We start from the raw sequence: 19397 nt of genomic DNA on the forward strand, positions 1-19397 counted from the left end.
CAGGGACGGAGTGGTGGCCCCGTGCTCTGCGGCCTGGGCACCAGTCCTCAGCCGAGGGACAGGAGTGAGGACCGCACAGCGAGGGTGCAGCGGCGGAGGGGGGCGAGCGGGGGCAGCGCGGAGCAAGGACACTCGCAAGACTTGCAGGTCCACGCCAATGACTGAATTCAGGCAGACGCTGGGCGATGCCGGCACAGCGTTTAGCCCGGCCACAATCGGGGAGGGGGTTGGCGGGGTAATAAATATATTCCAGGCGATGGCATCAGGCCGACCCGGGCTCCGTATTGGTTCTCAGTTGCGTGACGCTTTTGTCGCTTAACCGTTCCGAGCCTCAGTTTTCTCGTCTGCTAAATGGGGGAAGTGGGAAAGCTCACCCCGCGTAGGCGGCGGGGCCCCACCGGCGCGCTCCACGCGCGGGCCGCAGCCGTCCGGCGGGCGCGGGCAGCGGGCGGGCGGCGGGCCGGGGAGCCGGGACCCGGCAGGGGCGGCGGCGGGCGGGGCGGCGTGACCACGCCCTGGGCCGGAGGGGCGGGGCTGCCGCCGCCGGGCTCGGGGCACGGCCGCCCGCCGCCGCGGAGCTGGAGGTACGGGGGGCGCGCGGAGGGGCGCGCGGAGGGGCGCGCGGAGGGGCGGCGGGCGGCGGGGGCTCGGGCCGCGCTCCCGGGGGCGCAGGCTCCGGCGGGGGGGGACCGCTCCCTGCGGGAGGGCGGGGGGCTCGGCCGCCGCCGGCCACCTGTTCCGGAGGGGCATTTGTGGGCGCGCTGCCTGCGCCCGACTGCGCCCCGAAGTTGAGCGCGGCGGCTGCGCCGCAGCCCGGCCCGCGAGCGGAGGGCGCGGCCCGCTAGGCGCCCCGGGGCTGAGCCCCCCCCGCCGGCCCGCCGCGGGAGAGAGCCGGGGGCGAGCAGCCTGCCGAGGGCGCTTTCCGCGCTGCGACCTTGGGCCGCGCGCCGCTCTGTCCCGGGGCGCCGACCGCGTCGGAGGCCTGGCCGCGCGCGGGTCCGGCCCGGGGCCCGAGGGGCTGCGGCCGGGCAGAGGGCTGGGCAGCAGCAGGCGGCGCCGGCCCCGGCCTGGAGGGATGCTGGGGCTTTGGACGTGCCGAGAGGCGGAAGGGCCCTCCAGGGGGAGGGCAGGGCTTGGGTCGGAGCCGCGGAGTCGGAAGGTCGGGCCCCAGCGCTGCCCCGGGGATCCGGAGTCGCCGCCGACCCCTCCTTCCGGCGTGCCTCCCCCTCCCGCTTTTCCAGGTGGCCAGCACTGAGGCTGAGTGGCAGCTGTGACGTGCTTGGGAGAGGCTCCGGCTGGGAGGCTCCCCCAGAGCCCGCTCCCCTTCACCTTTAGGGGAGTCCCCTGGCCTCAGTGTCCTCATGCAACACCTTGGAGGTTGAAGTTCCCACCTACCTGCCTGGCTCTGCTGGGCCTCTGGCTCTGAGAGGGTTAACAGCCATCGCCCCTACGCCCACCCTCCTCAGGACAGCCCTCTCCCCACACATTTGGTGATGGACTGCTCCTCGCAGGCCCCTTGAGGTCACCGAAAGCTGTTTCTCCTGTCGTTTATCAAATCACCGAGCACCTGGTGTGCTCCGGCTCTGGCCCTCCGTCTGTGCCTCCAGCTGCCCAAGGACCACCCCTTTGTCACCTCCTCCCAGAGGAGGGGGAGCCACCCTGCCCAGGGTGACACAGCAGGGCCCAGGCTGGCCAGGACCACACCCTCCATGCCCGCCTGCACTCTGTTCCCACAGCCAAGATCCCCAAGGGGAAGGCCCCACATCTGGCCCAAGGGAAAGGAGTGGATATGGAGGCCTCTCTGTTGTTCATTTTCGTCCCAAAAATGTTTCTAAGCCTCAGGTGCCCGTTCCGGCTTGTCTGCAGGGACAGCCCACTATTAGAGGACAAACTCCGAAATGGAAACCCTTCTTTAAAATGTGTTTTGTTTCCTTGTACCAGTCGAAGCCCTAGAACAGCCCAGGTGAGCGGGCCTGCTGCCCAGTGTGAGGACCGCACGCCCAGTGTGTGTCCAGGGCCTTCCTCAGAGAGTCAGGAGGGGGTGACCTATCTCTCACCTCACTAGCCCCAGACAGCAACTCCCAAACCCACCTGGCCATAGGCGTCCACATCACCAAGCACCCAGGCAGTGGGGATGCAGGTCCCCCAAGCTCTGAGTTGGGACCAGGGCAGAGGGACAAAGGGGGCTGCCAGGGACATTTTTGACAAGACTGGAAGACGGGGCGGAGGAGAAAGGCAGGCTTCAAGTGTGGAAACACCTCACCCCCGACCCCCAGCCGCCGCCCCTCTTGGTTCCCCTCCAGGCAGGTGGGTGGACGGCTCCCCTGTGGCCCTGGCCCCACAGGCTCTCGCCCACCGTGCTCCCTGCACTGCGTCCCCTCCCACCGGGGTAGCCCCTAGTGCCCTCGCAGCTGCTGACTGCACTGCTGGCTGACTCCTCTCCAGACGGGAAGGACCCAGATGGGAGGAAACTTGCCTGAAGGCCGATGCCCACTCAGCCTGGCACATACTGGATGCTCACGAATGTTTGACTGTATTTACTGCCAGAAGTAGGGGGAAATGACCTCGCTTGCATCCCTGGGGCATAACTGTTGTTAGCATGTTCCCTCTTTGCCAGACTTTTTAATAACCCTTTTTTACATATTTGAATATCTAGTCTATAAATTTTTCAAATTCCTCACCTCTCAAACATTACTTTTTATACTTTTTGATACTTAGATATTGTTATATCCTATTTAGTTAATGGATCTTATTTGACATTTAGGGTTTCTTTTCTTTTGTATATGGCTCTCTTAGATAATGTTACACTGAATTTACGCACAGATTTATGCACGGCTGGATTCTTCTTGGGAAGAGAATTGCCTGGCAGGCAGTGCATGTGAACCCCTAGCCGGGCTGTACCTACAGCCAGCTGGCTCTCCAGAGGGAGGGCCGTAACGTGCTTCCTGTGAGCATGCATTTTTTCGTTATTTCTTGGAAATGAAATTACCGAGTCAAGAGTATGAATGTCTAGCATCTTTGTGTTTCCCTCCCCCCCATTTTATTGAGCTATAACTGACATACAGCCCACTGTGTAAGTTTAACGTGAACAGCATCATGCTTTGACTTCCACACATTGTGAGTGACCACAGTATGTGTTTCTGATTCATCTGTTTGAGCCCATCAGTGAGCAAAGTGCCCCTTGCCTGGTCTCTTTGTGGCAAAGACCTTCTCCCAGGTTATCCTTTGGCTTTTATTTTTGCTGCTGCTGGCGTGTGTTTTTGTTCATTTTTATTTTGCTGTACCGTTGTGTGTGCTTTTCAGTAAGGGAGACTTGGCTGTACTCCCGAGCCAGCGGCGCAGAGCCAGAGTGGGCGTGGCTGAGGCCCCGGAGGAGGAGGAGGCGGGAGGGGCCCAGCGCCGGGCCGAGGGGACGTTCCGAGCTGGGGAGGGCCGGACAGGCGGGGTTGGCTGGACCCCTTCTGAACTGGCTTTGATCTCGGCAGAGGGAGGTTGAAAGGGGTGGGTGGAGAGAGAGGGTTCCCAGGTCCCCAGCTCCCTGTGCTGTTTGCCAGCCTTGTCCCCTTGAGGCCCCCTTCTTCCCCAGGAGGGAGCAGGTGTGATCACCCCACTGACAGACTCTGGAGGGAGGGGCTTGCTCAGGGGCAGTCAGCTGAGAAGTGGCGGGGCTGGGTTCAGAGTAGGCGCCCCACACCAACCGCACACCCTTGAGAATCGCTTTCCTCTCTGAGCCTCCATTTCCAGTGGATATGGGGAAGCGGCACCTCTCTCTTCCACCTGCAGCTTGGTGAGTGAGTGTCCTTTCTGTCCTGTCTGCCTCTGTCCTCCCTCTGGAAGGACCCCAGTGGTCCGGGAGCTTCCAGCAAAAGCAGGGTTGGCCACGGGACTAGGAGAGTCCCCTTCCCTCCTGGGCATGGCCCGCACACCCTCCCCCTGCGCACACTCCCGCCCACCAGGAGCCAACTCTGGCAGGAACACAGCCTTCTGGATGTCACACTGGTGCAAAGTCTGAGCTGGCAAACGGGGACGGCACATGAGGTGAAAAGTAGTCTTCACACCCAGTGAGCAGGCTTGATCCAAAAGAGCAGAAGCCATTGTCCCAGACACAGACAGGGGCCGGAGAGGCGCCCCGCGGCCCCACTGCCTCCAGGGGTCTGTAACCTTCCTTGGCTCATGCCTGCCGGTTCCCGGAGCAGCCCCCTGAGCCAGGGGTGGGCTTCCATCAGTTGAGCCCCCGCTAGGTGCCAGACACTTAGTTACCTGATTTTATTTAACCCTCAGCCAACCTGGGCTGTTATTCCCTTTGATAGATGAGGAAACTGAGAGTCAAGTGCCCGGTGCCCCTGCCTCACCCTGGTGAGGTTTGAGCCTCCAGCCTCCGGCCAGTCCCAGGTGACCCGGCCGGGCCGCAGGCAGAAACTCCTTTCACCTGGCAAGGCTGTTCAGTTCCCCAGCTGTGCCTCGGTTTCCTCAGCAACTAAACTGTAGACAAAAAGGGACAACAGCCCCAGGTATTGGGAGGATTGATCAAGTGACTGCGTGGAAACCACTTGGATGGCGGCTGTGCCCTTAGGAGGTCCCTCAGGAAGTACAGCCCATTGCTGCTCTAGCACCCTGGGGCTCCGTGCCTGGCTGGAGCCTTTAGTAAGTGGGACCCAGCCACGCCCACTCCTGCCTGAGAGCCTGGAAGGCCCCTGTGCCCTGGCAGTGGAGAGAAGGTGGCCTTTTTAAAACCTTCCTGGGGACAAGTCAGTAATCCATATCTAAAACCCTAAATTACATTTCTTTTGACTGAAGAGGCTCATTTCTAGGAACCAGTGCTCAGAAGTAATTAAGACAGGCCCCAAGATGGAAGAGCCAGATGCTCACCACAGTGCTGTCAGTGAAAGCGCAGGGCGGAGGGTGCGGCTTCAGCGGCCAGGGCTGGAAATAGGTGCAAGGCAGGGTGGGGCCGCGAGGTGAGGAGACACCGGGAGCCCTGGGCAGTCAGGGTGTGAAGCTGTATTTATTGGCCTGACGTGAAATGTGTACCGTATTTCAAATGGCTTTATTCAGGAGTAATTGACACATCCTTGCAAACACACAGGTCGATGTGTTTTGGGAATTGTGTACGGTTGTGCAGTCCCCACCACCTGGGGCTAGGATATGGGGCCCAGCATATTTATGAGTGAAAAATAAACAAGGTGTAGAAGAGTGTGCGCCATCGGGTCCCCTTCAGTGCGTCGCCTGTGTGCTGCTCACACCGCTCGCATGATGGAGGTGTCGGAAAAGGACCGGAGAGAATATACCAGCCTGCGGACGGGGTACCCGCGGTGCCGAGGTCGCGGGAAGACTGACTGCGTCACGTGCCCTGGGCTCAAGTCCTCAGTGGCTCCACATTACCTTCAAGATGAAGAAGAGAGCAGAAGTGTCACCGCAGGGGGTGACCGGGCTCCCCACACCCACAGACACACAGAGCCCATCCGTTTGAGCTGGGAGCTGGGCTCCCCTGCTGGCCAAATGGTCGTGCGCACATGCGGGAAATACACAGGCCGTGCGCAAAGGTGTGAAGACAGAACTAACGTCACCCATAACTCAGGAATAAAACCCTGGGAGCATTTTGTTGGATTCTTGGCAAATGGCAGCTCTCTGTATCTGTTCTGACTGGGGGGTCGCCGGGCACAGGCAGGCTGGAGGGGCATTTGGCGAAGGGGGAAGCACGTGTTGCAGGAAGTTGGAATTCCCAGGGCCTGGTGGTTCTGAGTGATTCAAGGTGTTAACCTCATTTCAGAAGCACTGAGGTATCAGGGTGGTTTGCCTCTATCCCTCCTCACTCAGGATCACACATCTCTGGGGCGCCCATGGGTGCCTGCTGTGCGCCAGGCCCTCCCTAATTTAATGGCACTTACAGTCTCAGGCAGGGCGGCAGCATCTGGCTCAGTGCCCACTTTCCTCAGCTTCCCGCTTTCTCCGAGGCCAGATTCGCCCTGGTCACTCCTGACAGCTCCTGGGCAAAGTGGGAGAGTGGGGAGCTGGGGTGCATGGGGGGGCGGGTGGTCTGAAGTCTGCCTGCCATCCAGGCTGGGAGTGAGGCCCAGGCTTGAGAAGCGGTGCTGCCCGGACGCCCAGGGAAGGTAGCCGCTCACACTGAACTGGGAAGGTGGCCGCGAGCTCCTGCAGGGTGGCCGTGTGCGCAGCACTGGGGACCTAGCCCGGCTCACAGGGTGGGCTGTGCTGAAGTCCAGGCAGTTCCTGGAGGTGGCCTGCTCTGCTCACCTAGGTCAGGAGAGACTCACAGAGGAAGGAGGGCTGAGACGTGGGGGCAGACATACCTGGGTGCAAATCCTGCCTCCCCACTTACTAGCCATGCAGCACTGGAAGGTCATCTCTCTTCTCTGCACCTTAGTTTTCTCATGTAAAATGGGGCCATAGTGTTAGACACGACAATGAACTAAAGAAGGAATGGTGCTTGGTAGGGTGCCTGACCTACTTTCTTGGCAAATGGCAGTGCCTCCTATGTATTACCGTTAGGAAGCTCCTGGGCCGGGGTGGGAGGAAGGACGCTTGGGAAAAGGGACACACATACAGCAGAGACCTGCAGTGCCCACCGCTTGGTGGCTGGAGCGGTACATCAGAGGTCAGCTTGGCTGGCCCGGAAGCTGTGTGTCTGGAGGGCATGGGGGCTGAAGGAGTGCCTGGGGTGCCTCCGCGTCGTGGGGGGTGGGGACCAGGTCAGGGCAGAGTCAGGAAGCCACGGAGGCGGCTGCGGTGGTGGGCCCCCCGCCCCCAGACGGAGACCTGCACTGGGCCGCTGGCGAGGGAGCGGATGTGGCAGAAGCGTGTGCGTCCAAGAGATGCTCTCCCCGTTTCCCTCCCTGCACCTTCCCCTCCTCTGGATTGTCCCTGTAGCCTCTTAACTGCCTTCATGTTGCCTCCTGTCCACCACAATTTAGTCTCAAAAAGCAGCCAGATCTTGAAGACAAGTCACACTCAGCCCTCCCTCCACTGTCTCCCAATGACGGCCCCTCCCAAATGGAAAGACAGGTTCTTTCTGTGGCCCTCAAGGCCGCTGGGCCCCTTCTCCCCATTCTCTCTCTGCTAGTCCTTCAACGCCTCAGGTACACGTGCCTCAGGACTCTTCTACTCACCGACTCCCTTCCCTGGACAGGCTTCCCCCAGACGTCTTTACCCAGCAGATCTGGCACAAATGCCAGCTTGTCAGAGAGGCCATCGCACCCCACTGTGTATAAAGTAGCAGCCCACCCGGTCCTCCCAGTCCAGTCTCCCTACTGCATTTTTGAACAGCCTGATGTAATTTCTTTATTATTCTTCATCTCTTTACTTGTTCGTTTTCTCCCACTAGAATGTCAGCTCCCTGAAGCCAAAAACTGTCTGCTTTGTTCACAGCTGCATGCGTTTCCAGACCTTAAAGTGGGGCCTGGCACGTAGTAGGTGCTCAGGCATTTGTGAATACGTGGTGGGGGTGCTGTGGGTGATGCTGAGGGCTTGGCCGGTCTCTTTCCAAGATGACTTTTTTTTGTGTCGGGTTGAGCGGGAACTCTCTTATCCGTGAATTGTCATCCCTCTTGCCTCAGTATCTGCCTGTGCTCCTGGCCTGGCCTCAGAGGGGCAGGTGGCCCTGAGGTGCCCTGTCTAGAGAGGCCAATGACGGTTACCTCCCATAGAGTGAACAGAGCAGGTGCTGAAGAGAGCAGACTTGGAAGGTCTTTCTAGACAAGTCCTTAGAGATGGTCTTTCCCAAGATCTTTATTGAACAGATGAAGAAACTGAGGCTCAGAATTGGGGGAATGTCATACTGCAAGGGCTCAGAGCACATGGGTATAACACAGAAACCAGGTCCCTTGCTCAGGCAATGTCCAGTGAGCAGAGACTGTTACGAATAAGAATACCCGGTACTGGCAATGCTGTATAGTGTGCATGGGGTGGGGGTGCTGTTTTTTGCTGCCGATTATTTTTGATCTGTAATACAGTTTTAAAGAAGGAGAACATGAGGCGGCATGGGCACTCTCTTCCAAGCAGAGTGAACTCAGGACTCCTCATCCAGCCTGGAATTTCTAGATGCTTTTCCCATGGGCATTTCATTTCTCAGGCATGACTGTGTCTGATGAAGAGTTTTCCCTGCTAATTGCACCTCTGTGACCTCTGGGCATAGCAAGGGACTGGTGCAGAAAGCTCATCCACACCTGACCATGCTGGCCCTCCAGGAGGTCCTGGTGCACGCATGCATGTGCCCAGGGAACAGATGTGTGGGGGTCCAGGCTCCTGGTGACTTACCAGTCCCTGAACTCACTCTGCTCCTGAGGAGCCAACCGCAGGCAGCCAGATGTTCAGTCCAGTCTCCGGAGCAGAGTCGGAGTGACTGGGTGGGAGGGATGGTGTCAGGGAAGGAAGGAGGGCGTGCGACTTGGGGGCAGACATGCCTGTGCACAGACCCTGCCTCCCATGTTCACCAGCCATGATGTGCTGGAAAGGTCACCTTTCTGTTCTTGGGACCAGTGAACACTCAGGTGCTTTACCCTGACGAGTCAAAGGCATGTGGCATTGTGTACCCTCAGATGGTGAGGCAGGACATGCCAATTATACTTCCTAACAGTTGGAGTCTGCATCTGAACGTGGCTTACATTGGGCAAATGGCATTCCCCTGGCTTAAAGTTACCACACTAGATCCTGGCTTTGTGGGCAGTTGAGGGATCCTTTACTCATTCCTTCAGAAAATGTGTATTGAGCACCTACTGTATGCTAGAGTCCGCTGGCCACAGGGGATGTCACAAAGAGTAGATGGCAGCTGCGGTCTCTGCCTGTGGGGAGCTGATGTTTTCCATAGCGTCCATATGTCATCCTGTCTTTAATCAGTCTCTTCAAGGACCTTGGCTTGTTTCTACTTGTTTGCAGGTGCGAACAAACCTGTGACCTTTACAGACTGCGCTTGTGTGTAGGATGAACTAACAGGTAGGATTGTGTGGGCAATGGGTCTGTGATTTCGACAGGTGCCATTCCGTCGCCCTCCTCCCCCGGAGCAGTGCCAAGGGGCCTGCCTGCCGCCGCGGGAGAGGTAACTCTTTCCTCCCAGCCTTCTCAGAACATACTGCCAAAGTGTGGGATTTTTACCAATCTGATAGGTGAGGGATGCTATCTGAACGCTTGCAATTGCATTTCTTGTACTTACACAAAGATCTTCAATCTTGCTTACATATTAAGGATCATTTTTTGCATTTTGGCCCATTTTCTTTTGCGCCGTTGGTCTTTTTCACCTTGATTTCTGGGTGCTCTTTACAGGCTAGGAAAGTTAGACCTCTGGGATCGGAGAGGCACAAGAGTTACCCCAAGTTATCACTGTGATTTTGACTTTCTTGATGGTATTTCGGGAGATGACATGGAGAAACTTGTTTTTCAAAGAGTCAAGTCATCTTCCGTTTTATGGCTTCTGGATTTCATACATAACAAGGAAACTTTCCCAACTCTAAGGTTAAGAAGGAATCCACCCATGTATTATTCTAAACATTTATGGGTTTTGCTTCTTTACATTTGGAGTTTATCCCTGGGGCATGTTCTGAGGTATGAATGCAGCTTTTTCTACTCCAGTTGCCCAAAAGCTTTGAGAAAAGACCCATTTTGCTTTCCTGACGGGGGACACTGCCTTCCGTGGGTACACAAGCACCGTCTTACACTGTGGTAGTCATTGCCTTTATCTCATTGCCCTTTTTGTTCATACGCTACGACCACGTTGTTTTAATTAGTGAAACATCACAGTATGTTTCAGTCTAAAAAGCCAGTCCTCCCTCATTGGTTCTTCCTTCTCTGAGTTTCCCTGTACTCCTTGCTCAGGTGTTTTTCTATATGACCATTAGAGTCAATTTGTCAAATTCCAGAATCATGTAGAATTTAGAAACTGGCTTAGAGAACATGGATATCTTTATGAAGCTGAATCCTGTATCCAGAAACATGGTATGTCCTTCCGTTTGTTCAAGTTCATTTTGTGTTCTTTGGAGAAAAAAATTTGCTCCCATAGATTCTGAACATCTTTTGTTAAGTTTGACCCTAAGTCTTGGGGTGGTGGTGGTTCTGAGTGGTATCTCATCTTTCATTATATCTCTTGCTTACAACTGCATTTTATTTATATTTAAGTGTGTGTGTGTGTGTGTGTGTGTACCCTACCACCTTCCAGTATTCTTTTTTTTTATCCTAGATGGTTGGTGGTTTTTCTTTCTTTTTTTTTGGTATTATTAATATACAATTACATGAGGAACATTATGTTTACTAGGCTCCCCCCTTCACCAAGTCTCCCCCACATACCCCATTACAGTCACTGTCCATCAGCGTAGTAAGATGCTATAGAATCACTACTTGTCTTCTCTGTGTTGCACAGCGCCCCCCGTGCCTCCCCCCACATTATACATGCTAATCATAAGGCCCCCTTTCTTTTCTCCCCCCCTTATCCCTCCCTACCCACCCATCCTCCCCAGTCCCTTTCCCTTTGGTACCTGTTAGTCCATTCTTGGGTTCTGTGAGTCTGCTGCTATTTTGTTCCTTCAATTTTTCCTTTGTTCTCATACTCCACACATGAGTGAAATCATTTGGTACTTGTCTTTCTCCGCCTGGCTTATTTCACTGAGAATAATACCCTCTAGCTCCATCCATGTTGTTGCAAATGGTAGGATCTGTTTTCTTCTTATGGCTGAATAATATTCCATCATGTATATGTACCACCTCTTCTTTATCCATTCATCTACTGATGGACACTTAGGTTGCTTCCATTTCTTGGCTATTGTAAATAGTGCTGCAATAAACATAGGGGTGCATCTGTCTTTTTTAAACTGGGCTGCTGCATTCTTAGGGTAAATTCCTAGGAGTGGAATTCCTGGGTCACAGTATTCTTTTATTAATTATAGTTTTTCAGTATTTCCCTTGACTTTTCCAGGTACACAGTAGTGTCATATAAAATAGCAATGGTTTTAACTACTTCTTTTCTGTTTTATGCCTCTGATTTCTCCTGTCATATTGCTTTGATGAATACCTCTGGTGCTATGAGGGTACTCCCCTGAGTACAAAACTGGCTTCTGGCTTTGGGGTTTATATGTATAATTCTGTTAAGGACTCCTAATTCATCCAGAAGGAGTGTTGGAAATTTTATCCAATGTTTGTAGCATCTCTGAGAGTGATCATGTGATTTTTCTCCTTAGATCTGTGAATCAAGAACTATGAATCAATGAATGATTGCCTAATATCAAACCATCCTTACATTCTGGGAATAAGCCCCATTTGATTTTGATGTTTTATTCTTTTAATGTGCTGCCAAATTCTACTTGCTTATGTTTTATTTAGGATTTTTACAATAATATTCGTAAATGGTACTGGTCAAGATAGTGTATCTTATGCAGGCTTTGTCAGGTTTTGGCATCTATGTTATGTTTTAAAATTTTTTATAAGTTTTCCTTCTCCTATTTTGCTGTTGAACACTTTAAAAAGCATTGGAATTCTCTGCTGTTTGTTAGAATTCCCCTCTGACAATGCCTCACGGTGGTGCTTCTGTTTTTTAATGATCTTTTCATTTCTATTTCTTTTGAGATAGTTTGCCTGTCTAGACTCTCTCTTCTGGGAATAGTTTTGATTTATTAGATTTGTCTAGAAATTATTTTTTTCAGGTTTTAAATTTTATTTGCAAAGTACTGTCTTATGATTAAAAAAACTTTCCTCTGCTTCTTTGGTTTCTTTCCCATTTGGCATTTCTTAATTTGCACTGGGTTCTTTCTCCCCATCCCCCTATACCCTTTTCTCTTAATTAGGATAATGACAATTTATATATTCTCTTGACTCTTTTCCAAAGAGCCAACTTTTTGCCTTATTTCTTAGTTCTACTGCTTATCTGTTTGATAACTTATTTCTGTTTTAATCTTTACTAGTTCTTTCTTTATTCTTCCTGTTTATTTTGTGATTCTTTTTCTAACATTTTTAGCCTGGTGCTTTATATTTATTTTTATCCATCCTGTTTTACTTGTTACATATATTGGAGGCTATAAATATTCTTCTGATTATTTCTGAAGCTATAACCTATAGATTCAGATTCATGGTGTTTTGATTATGGTTACTTTCTAGAAATCCTACATATTTAATTTGCTGCATCACCCACCTTTTGACTCAACTTTTTTTTCATTTCCAGACTTTTAATTTAATATCTAGTCATACTGCCTTGGAATTATAAAGTATCTGTATTTTTTATATTTCTGGATGTTGTTGAGGTTTTCAGTTTTCATGAATGTTCCATCAGCTCTTGAAAAGAAAGTGGGTTGTTATTATTTGGGCTAGAGAGTTTGGTATAGTGTAGTACCTTACTGTTTATTTTATTTAGGTCTTCTGAATTCCTATTTATGTGTGATCTACTTGTCTCTTAGGCTGAAAGAGGTAAATTAAAATCTCTGATCAGTGTCTTTTAACCTATATGTCCTAGTATTCCTGTAATTTCTTCTTCCTGAAAATTGCTGCAGTGTTACTTGGTGCTTTGTGGATTATACCATTTATCATTATAGTGATGTTTGGCTTGAATCTTCATTGTCAGATATTAAGATTATGGCCCCTGCTTTGTTTTCATTTGTATTTGTCTTTATGCCTCTGCTCATTCTTTTACTTTTTTTTTAAGGTATCATTGATATACAATCTTACGCTCAGGTTTCATTCTTTTACTTTTAAGCATTCTAAATCACTATGTTTAATGTGTATTTCTTAAATACAGGATAGAGATGGGTTTCGCTTGGAATCAAAACTAAAAATCTTTTCTTTGTAAAGTTAAGTGAGTAAACCTATTTATTGGTTTGACAGATGTCTTTAGTCTTTCGCATTGTACGTGCATATTTGTATATACATCTGTACGGGTGGGGGGGCTGTAATTATTCTTTCACTTGTGTTTGATTTTTTAAAAAACTGTAGTCCTGATATTTAGGAAAGCTTGTATTTTTGTTCTAGTGGCTATGTTTATGTTTATACCTTTAAAATTCTCTTAGTTCCTTCTCTTTAGACAGTATCTATGGTTTCTCTTCTATGAACAATAACTTTGTTTCCCTCTCTCCTGTCACTACCTCATTTCAGCTGATCCTCTCCTGAATGATTAAGGCATATGTTCTCTCCATTCTAATGTCTCTGGAAGCTCCCAGCCAGATGGTGTTCATGACAGTTGCCTGCCCATGCAAAGACATGAAAAGCTGACAAAGAGGTGTTAGCAGCTTGGAAGAAAATTCTGGAAACAGTAGGGAGGCACTCTTAAGAAATGTTGCATCACCCACACCTGTAGGTACAGTAGGTGATACCATGTGGGAGATGAAGGCATCAGTGACACTGAGTTGAAGTCATTCAGAAGGATCAGGTTTTAACTTTAAAAAAGTTTCCGGGACACCTAACCTGATTTGTTTCACTTATTTTCATTGCTTATGTAGGCACAGGCATGATGGCTGATTTTAAAGTCTGACTAAACAATTCTTTCAAAATAACAATTGTACATAATAAGAAAACAAAGAGACATCATTGAACTGGCAGCATTTTCATTGTTAGTGGTACATACCATAAGGATGCATCTACTTAGATGTGGTAAAACAAGGTAGTGTTATCCTTCCTCTTGTCTCCTATTTTAAAGATGCTTAAACTTTTACTACTTGGTTTTTAGCTCTTACCCCTAATAATTAAAGATGAGGCAACCAGTGAGCTTGTTTTTTTCCATTTTTCACCTCCTTTCCCCTTTGCCTACCAGTTATTTGTTAGTTGTATCATTTCTACAGTGTTTAACAAGAAAACATTTTCATTCCATTCTTTTATCCTTATTCCTACTTTTTTTTTTTTGATCTGCTGTTAAATATATTCTGTCATTTTACAGAGGTGACTCCAACCACCATTTGGTTGGCTGATGCTTATTCTTCAATTTTCCTTATAGGAACATTATTGCCTAAGTCCTTATATTTTAAAACTGTTGGTGGATAATCTTTATATTTAAAGAACAGCATGACCCCTTCCTTGGAGCATTTCTGTACTTGCTAGATGAAATGATGCCTGATTCGTGAATTGCTTAATAGAACCAATTAGGTCATCAAATTAAAATATAATATTAAGAAAATAAATAAAGGACAGCATGGCTTTTTAAAATCTTCAGCTCAGATTCTTTTCCCTCAGATCCTGTAGGAATTACTCCACTGTCTTCTGTCATTGAATGTTGTTGCTGAGAAATCTGATGCCAGCCTCATTCTCTCCATTCATTGACAGCTTGATCTTTTTGTTGCTGCCTAAAGATTTATTTTTGTATCTTTCAAGTCCAGTAATTTTGCTAGAATATGCCTTGAGATTTACCATTCTGGTTCACTGTTCTCTGTACATGGTGTACCTTCTCAACTCATGAAATCAAGTCTTCCCTATTTCAGGAAAGTTTTCCTGGATCATAATTTTTAATATTTATTCCATTGTTTTAGTTTTAATTTAGTTGTTTAGGGACTCCAGTTATACATTTGTTGGATCTCCCTTATATATCTTCTCTGTCTTTTCTTCTTTAATCTTTGATCTCTGATTATTTCTGTTTAATTTTCTTTATTTTTCTCATTTTGATCTCTATGTTTCTCACTGTTCTTCATATAAAGTCCATTCTCCCTTGCATTTCTTGCAGTTTGGTCTTTATTTCTGAAATTATTTGTCCTTTTCTTCTAGTTCTTTCCCAAGACCTACCAGTTCTCACACTTGGTCTGTATGTCCGTCCATCAATTCATCTATCCAGTTCTTCTCCAGACCTTATATTTCTACTTTCTGATCTTCCTTCAGAGCTGGGATTACTTTTTCAAGATTTTTTTTCTTTTTTAATCCATGATGCAATTTTAGATTCGAATTTTTATTTGTTTGGTGGCAGTATTTTTAGAGTGAATATTCTTTTTACGCAAGGGAACATTACTGTCCTTTCCCTTTTCATTCTGGTAACATCTTTGAATGAATGCTGTGTTTATTCCTTTAACAGATTTTCTTTTCTATATTTGAATTCATTTTTCCTGGACCAGCAATTAATAGGAGGTTCTGGTGGAAATGGGGAGAGAGGCCAGGCTAGTTCCCTAAGCTTCTCTGCTGAAAGGCTCCTCCCTCTGCTCTTATGGGAATAGATTGTTCCTCTAAAATGTGGCCCTTCTCTGGACCTACTCCTCTGTTGCCTCTCAGAACTCAACCTGTTTCAAGAAGCTCCCCACCTCCAACTGTGACCTTCCCTGGTTCATTCGGGCCACAGCTGTCACCTAGTTTACTCATCTTTTGAAGTGGTGATTTCTGTGATCTTCCACAACCGGGCCCCTCTGCACCCCGTTCTTCCCCACCTCGCTGCCGTGTCTGCTGGCCTCCGGTGCTTTGGGCCACACTGACACATGATTTGGAGTTTATGTGCTTTTTTCATACCTGTAGTTTCCCTAAAGCTTATGGTTTGTTTTTCCTTTTCCCTGTTGCTCTGTATAACATTAGGAAAGAGGGAAGATCAGGAACCAAAAATCTGCTTTAGTCCTTGTGGCTGCCTCATGCCTCTTGGAAAAAGAAGTGTCTGGGTCCCTGATTTTTCTCTTTGTAATGTCCCCCAAAGAGCAAGCCACCTCTTGCTTGACTTCTGGCTCTGGAACATCTTACAGGCTTTGGAGGGGGAAAATTTTATGACCTATGTTTTGAAAACAGCCATTTTTACAAGGATCATCACCTTCTAATAACTGTCACTCTTGCTTGTTGAGTAGGAATAATGTATTAATTTATGCCCTGAAAATTGCTGGGGGGTGTGGAGGACAGGGCAGCAGAGCCTTCGAGCAGGGCCTGGAAGCTGTGGGTATCGTTGACACCCAGGGAGACCTGACTTGCAAGACCAAAGAGCCCAGCCCACCCTCTTTAACGGATGAAGAACCTGAGGTGCAGGGAAGGGCCGCGGGTCACAGAGCCAGTGAGTGGCTGCTTAGAAAGCCCTGGGTTTGGATTCCGTCCTCCATGCCGTCTCCTGGCCCCATGACCTCCGGGATCTGCTCGGGTGTTAGCCTATCAGGGAAGGTGACCAACGCACGCCCCACGTCACCGCAGTTAGAGCCCGTGGTCAGCCCTGCCCTCCTCCCCTCGTGCAGAAGGAATCTGAGGCCCAGAAAATAGGAAAATGACTCGCAAGATCACACAGCAAGCTGGGAGCAGGACTGGGCGGACCTGGAAGCACACACCAGCCCCAGTGCCACTAGCTGTGGCCGTGTAGACAAGTCACTTAACTTCTCTGAAGGTTACACAGGGGACAGGGGCTGGCGTTGGCTGGAGTAATGCCTGTCCTGGTGATCAGGCTGAACTGAGACGGCACCGTGACCCTGGGTTGGGGGCAGCTGGGCCAGGGCCTCCTGGCTCCGTCAGGCACTTCTCACCGAGTGGAGGAACGCAGCAGGCGCCTCGGCCTCCTCTGTCTCCCACTGCGTCCTCAGCCCCAAACCTCCCTGTGCAAAGTGAACCTAGTTTTCCTCTCCTGGCACAGGGCGCTGGTGCCAGTTAGGGGTGGGCATTCAGTCCCTGGCTGGGGGAGAGCTTCCCATCCGGGTCCGCCCAGTCTCGGCAGCCTGGTCTCCTTCTGTCACGTCCCACTGCAGCCCTGCCCCCGTGTGGTGTCGTGGGACCGGGGACCAAGAGAGTTCTCTCGGTGCTGCTGAGAGGGAGAGACAGACAGACCAACCCAGAGCAGCAGCAGGGAGAGACCTGGGGGAGGGACAGCGGAGGCCTGGGGACAGAGAGGTAGAGGGGGACACTGGCTGAGCAATGGCTCGCTGGTGATCAGCTGGAGAGGCATCAGGAGGTGCGGTCGTTTGCGCTGAGGCCCTCCTTTCCTCTAAGGTTGGGATGTGTCCCTGATTCGGGGAGCAAGGCCCTGTCAGCTGCTGTCTCTGTCAGCCAGGAAGGAGGAGGGCCCTCCGGCAGTGTCCCATCCGCCCCGACGGGACCCCTCGCCGTCTGCAGCACATCCACCCACAGACTTTGGTTTCCAAGCCCCCCCCACTCCCCTCAGCCAACAGCAGAACCAGCAAGGGCCAAGTACAGGCAAAGGTGGGCATGGACTCAGGGCGGGTGCTGTGGTCCCTTTTCCCAGGTGAGGAGACTGAGGATCCCAGCTTAAGTGACCCCGGCGTCGAGTCACGTGTGCTGCTGTGCAGCCTGAGTTCCCGTCCCACACCTGCTGGTTCTCTGCGGACTTGGGCATCTCTCCACCCCCTCCCCCACCTAGAGTGAGAGGTTGGGCCAGGTTGTCTCTGCCTTGGGGTGCTCTGTGGCTCCTCAACCCAGTAAGTGCCAGACAGGTTCGGCCCCAGGTTGTACCCTCTCCCAGCGAGCAAGTCGCCAGTGTGGGAGGCACTGTCTGCGCTCCATGCAGGTGGGCGTGGGGCGCTTTCCTGTGTGACTTCCTATTTGGACTAATGCCTCTTGAGTATCTGCAGTTCATCGGGTGTATCATGAAAATCCCCTCATGGCTCTGCAAGAACATGATTATCCCCATTTTAAAGATGGGGAAACAGAAGGGCTGAGTGTCAGATCAGGTGACCGACAGCACTGCTAGAGCCAGAACTCAAACCCCAGGCTGAGTCCAAATAACATCTGAAAATGTTGTTGTTTTCTGTGACACAAAGAATAACTGAATACATTTTCTTCATAAAAGCCAGTCAGATTTTATGGATCAAACTACAGTGCCCCTTGACTACCCTCCTCAGTCCTGATCCTCTGCTTTCAGTTTAGCATAGATGCCTCCTTGTGTGTGTGTGTGTGTGTACATACTGATTGCTGTGACTGAGAAGGCCAGGAGTACTCCAGCTTCAGGCACAGCAGGATCCAGGCATAATGACGACGTCCCATGTGTCTCTGTCTTGCCGTCTCTCGGCTCTGCTCGCCTCTGGCCAGCTTCCTTCGTGGGCAGGCGCTATCCTCCCCGCTTCTGGTCCACGTCTTAGTGACCCACTAGCAGTCGCGTGTCTCTGCTCGGCTGGGGTTGAGTTATGTGCCCTCCCCGACCCAACCACTGAGGCCAGGAGAATCCGGCCCAGTCATTAGTCAGACCTGAATCACGTGGCCATCCCGAGAGCTGGGGAGTGGGGTGTGGGGGGCAGAGGCGGTTCCCCAGTGGACATCGGGTGTTGCTCTCAGAACAGTGGGTACGTGCTGGACCCGCAAACCCAGCAGAGGGTCCCAAGTGCATGCGATGTCGACCTTCTTCTCCCGCCATGCAGAGAGGCCTGCCCAGGCCCACAGTCCACAGAGCTGCCATTTCAGTGATGTTCAAGACCACATGTGGCCCAGGGGTCATGGGGCCTAGGATGAAAGGGCCCCCGGAGAAGGTGGTGTGAGGGGCTCCCCCTGCCCGCCTTGCCCTGGCCTGGGCTTTACCTCAGGCTCCTGCCTCTGGGTCCGGCTCGGCTCAGCCTCTGTGCTGGCCACTGTGAGACGTCCTCACTGCCTTAATCCACACAGCACCCTGTGATCTGGGCGCTGGTGTTGCCCCTGCGTGACAGACCAGGAGCCCAAGGTCAGAGAGGTCTCCTGTCTTGCCTGAGGTCACACTGGCAGGTGCAGGCCCAGGAGGGAGGCTCAGGTGGCCTGGAAGATCTCGGTCCTCTCTGCCTCCAGGCCCACCCCATATAAAGTCCTGCTCGGAAAGGAAAATTAGGGAACTCTGAAGTCCACCTTGGAGTCCCTGTCTGTCCAGGCTGCAGTGGAGCGGGGTACGGAGGGGACCTGATTTAGCTTCACTGGGAGCAAGTGTGACATGAGGTGAGGATGACGTTTTCTGACATCCAGGTGGGCCCTGGGGGGATGAGAGCACGATAACGAGGACAAGGGACTAGGCAGGTCACATGCCGCATCCCGGCCACACACAGCCACGCTGTTGGCCTCAGGGTTAGGCAGTGGTCAGTGGCTCATAGGGCCACACAGGCATGCCTCCTGACCTTAAAGACTGCCCTGAGCATGAGCATCCTCCTCCCCGGCGCCCTCGTAGGCCTCCATGCGAGGACCACGCCGGTCGCCCTGCCGGAGAGAAGGCCTCTGACTAGTGGCCACCGCCACCATCTGTTGAGACCCTGCTCAGCGGACTGGGGCCCAGACACGCATCGCCTCGCTTGGCCCCTCCAAGGTGGGGTGGGTCCATTTTACAGGTGAGGAGGCCAAGGCTGAGAGGAGGAACGGGGCTTGCCTGAGGCCACACAGCTGGTCGGGTTACAGCTGGAGTTGGAGCCCCAGTCTGACCCTGGCTTTGCCCCTCACGGCCCTGCTCCCTGACCTGGTTTGCTCCTGAGGCCTTGAGAAGAACCGAAGGGGCATCTGGCTTCCCCCTGAGAGCCATCCCTTCATCCACCAGGGTTTGTTGAGCACCTACTGTCTGCCAGGCCCTGTGTGAGCCCCGG

At 51.6% G+C, this 19397-nt stretch overlaps 1 protein-coding gene across 1 annotated transcript in view; it reads left to right on the top strand.

The window, feature by feature from the left end:
• Positions 1-515: 515 nt before the first annotated feature.
• Positions 516-19397, top strand: part of A4GALT (alpha 1,4-galactosyltransferase (P blood group)) — a 33677-nt gene continuing 14795 nt past the window's right edge. Inside the window, exon 1 of the mRNA XM_057486310.1 lies at positions 516-584. The gene's annotated coding sequence lies outside the window, so the exon portion shown is untranslated. The remainder of the gene's footprint in view (positions 585-19397) is intronic.

The sequence above is a fragment of the Manis pentadactyla genome, chromosome 10 (genome assembly GCF_030020395.1).
Source record: "Manis pentadactyla isolate mManPen7 chromosome 10, mManPen7.hap1, whole genome shotgun sequence".
NCBI lineage: Eukaryota > Metazoa > Chordata > Mammalia > Pholidota > Manidae > Manis > Manis pentadactyla.